Consider the following 3,717-nt stretch of genomic DNA (forward strand, 5'->3'; position numbering starts at 1 on the left):
CGAGCGGTCGAACCACGACACGGGACAATACCTCTACCCGTCGGCGAGAAAACTTTTTTTAATGGACATTTTCACTTTAACATTGGAGGGGGGTTCCAAAAATCGGTTTTCTTACCATTACGGACGAACGTACAGGTCCAATGGACTTATTTTTTTTTCCAAGACGCCTCTCGTCACGCCAGATCGAATGACGTCTTGCAATTGCCCATTGGTCCACCCGTTTGGCCAGGAAAAAAAATAATCCGATTCTCGCAGCGAGCTGACCATTGCGAATTCCATTGCATTCGTTTTCTTTGACTTACGGACGATCGGACCAGCCGAGATCCATGGGGTTTTCACTGCCAGCTGCGTCTCGTCGAGGCCCATCTGCCGATGGGTCGCACCTTAAGATCGCTCATAGGCTTTCGGAGAAAACCAACTTTAAGCTACCGACTTGGCACCGAAGCGTTTGCTATGCGAAGGCGTACGCACGAACGGACACAGCGACATGCACGGGGATAACACAGGCAGGTGCGACTCATCCAGACCTAGGCGCCGGTGGGTCAAACTTTAACATATCTTTCCACGCTTGGGAGAAAAACACTATTTTCCCACGCTCCCTACCTTGACCTTGACTATTGTGGCATGGGTGAAAAATAGCCCCTAACTCGGCCAAACCTCCACCGATTTTCAACATCTACCACTCTATGTCTTCGTCTCGACCAGGCGCGTCTGCCGAGGTGTAAAACGTGCCAATGTGACGTTCCCTTCCACCACTTCATTCCGGAACCCCAACGGTTTTTCCGCCATTTTGACACCACCTCGCCCGGTGGCGTCCGGGTGGCACCCGTTCCCCGACGTGGCCCCGTGGCCCCGACACGCTGCAGCAAACCGCTTGAAAATATTCCCAGCCGTCCTGGAGATATGGGGGAAACTGTAGCTTTTCGGACTTTGTCGTTTTGTGGCCCCTGCCGGGTGACAAAACAGCCCCTAACTCGGCCAAACCTGCACCGATTTTCAACATCTACCACTCTCTGTCTTCGTCTCGACCAGGCGCGTCTGCCGAGGTGTGAAACGTGCCAATGGGACGTTCCCTTCCACCACTTCATTCTAGGAACCTAACGGTTTTTCCGCCATTTTGACACCACCTCGCCCGGTGGCGTCCGGGTGGCACCCGTTCCCCGACGTGGCCCCGTGGCCCCGACACGCTGCAGCAAACCGCTTGAAAATATTCCCAGCCGTTCTGGAGATATGGGGGAAACTGTAGCTTTTCGGACTTTGTCGTTTTGTGGCCCCTGCCGGGTGACAAAACAGCCCCTAACTCGGCCAAACCTGCACCGATTTTCAACATCTACCACTCTATGTCTTCGTCTCGACCAGGCGCGTCTGCCGAGGTGTAAAACGTGCCAATGTGACGTTCCCTTCCACCACTTCATTCTAGGAACCCCAACGGTTTTTCCGCCATTTTGACACCACCTCGCCCGGTGGCGTCCGGGTGGCACCCGTTCCCCGACGTGGCCCCGTGGCCCCGACACGCTGCAGCAAACCGCTTGAAAATATTCCCAGCCGTTCTGGAGATATGGGGGAAACTGTAGCTTTTCGGACTTTGTCGTTTTGTGGCCCCTGCCGGGTGACAAAACAGCCCCTAACTCGGCCAAACCTGCACCGATTTTCAACATCTACCACTCTCTGTCTTCGTCTCGACCAGGCGCGTCTGCCGAGGTGTGAAACGTGCCAATGGGACGTTCCCTTCCACCACTTCATTCTAGGAACCTAACGGTTTTTCCGCCATTTTGACACCACCTCGCCCGGTGGCGTCCGGGTGGCACCCGTTCCCCGACGTGGCCCCGTGGCCCCGACACGCTGCAGCAAACCGCTTGAAAATATTCCCAGCCGTTCTGGAGATATGGGGGAAACTGTAGCTTTTCATCGGTTTTTTAATTGTGAGGACGACCTAGCACAAGTTCGAATCCCGCCGTCGACATAGCAGTCTAGAACCTTCATTGTCCAATATTCCAATGCAAACCCCATGGAAAAATGTCAAGCGGTTCCCAAAATATTCAACGTTTAGTGAAACGGCATAAAGACTTTTTGTAAAGTCATATGTTTTGACGCACCCACCGCCCCGACGATTGAGGAGGAGGTGTGCCAGGCAACTTGATATTTTCTGATACAGGCTATCGAGGCCGACTTGCCGACATAAACCCCGTCGAAATATTCCCATTTGTTACGGAGATATTGCCAAAAAAGTCATTTGTTCATCGGTTTTTTCACTGTGAAAACGACCTAGCACGAGTTCGAATCCCGCCGCCGACATAGCAATCTAGACCCTTCATTGGCCAATATTCTAATGCAAACCCCATGGAAAAATATCAAGGGGTTCCCGAGATATTCAACATTTAGTGAAACGGCATAAAGTCGATTTTTTTTGAAAAGTCATATGTTTTGACGCACCCACCGCCCCGACGATTGGGGAGGAGTTGTGCCAGGCAACTTGTTATTTTCTGATACAGGCTATCGAGACCGACTTGCCGGCATAAACCTCGTCGAAATATTCCCATTTGTTACGGAGAAATTGCCAAAAAAGTCATTTGTTCATCGGTTTTTTCACTGTAAAAACTACCTAGCACGAGTTCGAATCCCGCCGCCGACATAGCAATCTAGACCTTTCATTGGCCAATATTCCAATGCAAACCCCATGGAAAAATATCAAGGGGTTCCCGAGATATTCAACATTTAGTGAAACGGCATAAAGTCGATTTTTTGAAAAGTCATATGTTTTGACGCACCCACCGCCCCGACCAACAGGGAAGAGTTCGAATCTCGCAGTTGACATTGCTTTATAGCTCTCGTAATGGCCGATCTGCCAAAGCAAACCCCATCAAAAAATTCCTATCCGTTACCGAGATAATGAATAAAATAAAACCGAGAAGTGAGACTGTGGCGCTAGTCCTTGTGTACCCCTGGCTTTCCCTTGGTGCAAAGCCGTTGGTAGCAAAGGCACGATTTCAAAATTGAAACTTTCCTGACCAACTACCCCCATATAGAATTTGGCACTATATATAGGGAAGAAGTGATTTTGGGGTCCTATACATTGCATTAGAGACGTAGTACGATAGCTGGTTTCTTCCCTGTTGCGACCGATCGCCTGGTCGCATCGGGACGATCGACCCCTCGTTGGATAGGTCGTCCCAGCCAGCATGCAATGCCGATCTAGCCAGGAGTGCTAGGAGTAGAGCGAAAGGTAGAGAGAGAGAGAGGCAGGGGCACCCTCTCTCGCTCTAGTAGCGATATGGCTTGGGTAGTGTCTGTAAGGTTAGGAAGTTGAAACTTTCCTAACTAACTACCCACATATAGTATTTGGCACTATTATATAGGAAAAAATGCGTTTCCTAGGGTCTCGATTGAATGTGAATCGAGACGAGAGAGAGAGAGAGGCCGATAAGGCAGGCAGGCAGGTAGACACACACTCTCTCTCTCTGGTAGCTAGCTAGGTGCGATCGAAGGCTAGCCTACCAAGGACAGGACAAGCGTGAAGGGAGAGAGGCAGGCACGCTCTCTCTCTCTGGTAGCTAGCAAGGTGCGATCGAAGGCTAGCTTACCAAGGACAGGACAAGCGAGAAGGGAGAGAGAGAGAGGCAGGCACACTCTCTCTCTCTCTCTCTGGTAGCTAGCTAGGTCCGATCGAAGGCTAGCTTACTAAGGACAGGACAAGCGAGAAGGGAGAGAGGCAGGCAC

The sequence above is a fragment of the Sinohyriopsis cumingii genome, unplaced genomic scaffold (assembly GCF_028554795.1).
Source record: "Sinohyriopsis cumingii isolate HCF-2022 unplaced genomic scaffold, ASM2855479v2 utg004183l, whole genome shotgun sequence".
Lineage (NCBI taxonomy): Eukaryota > Metazoa > Mollusca > Bivalvia > Unionida > Unionidae > Sinohyriopsis > Sinohyriopsis cumingii.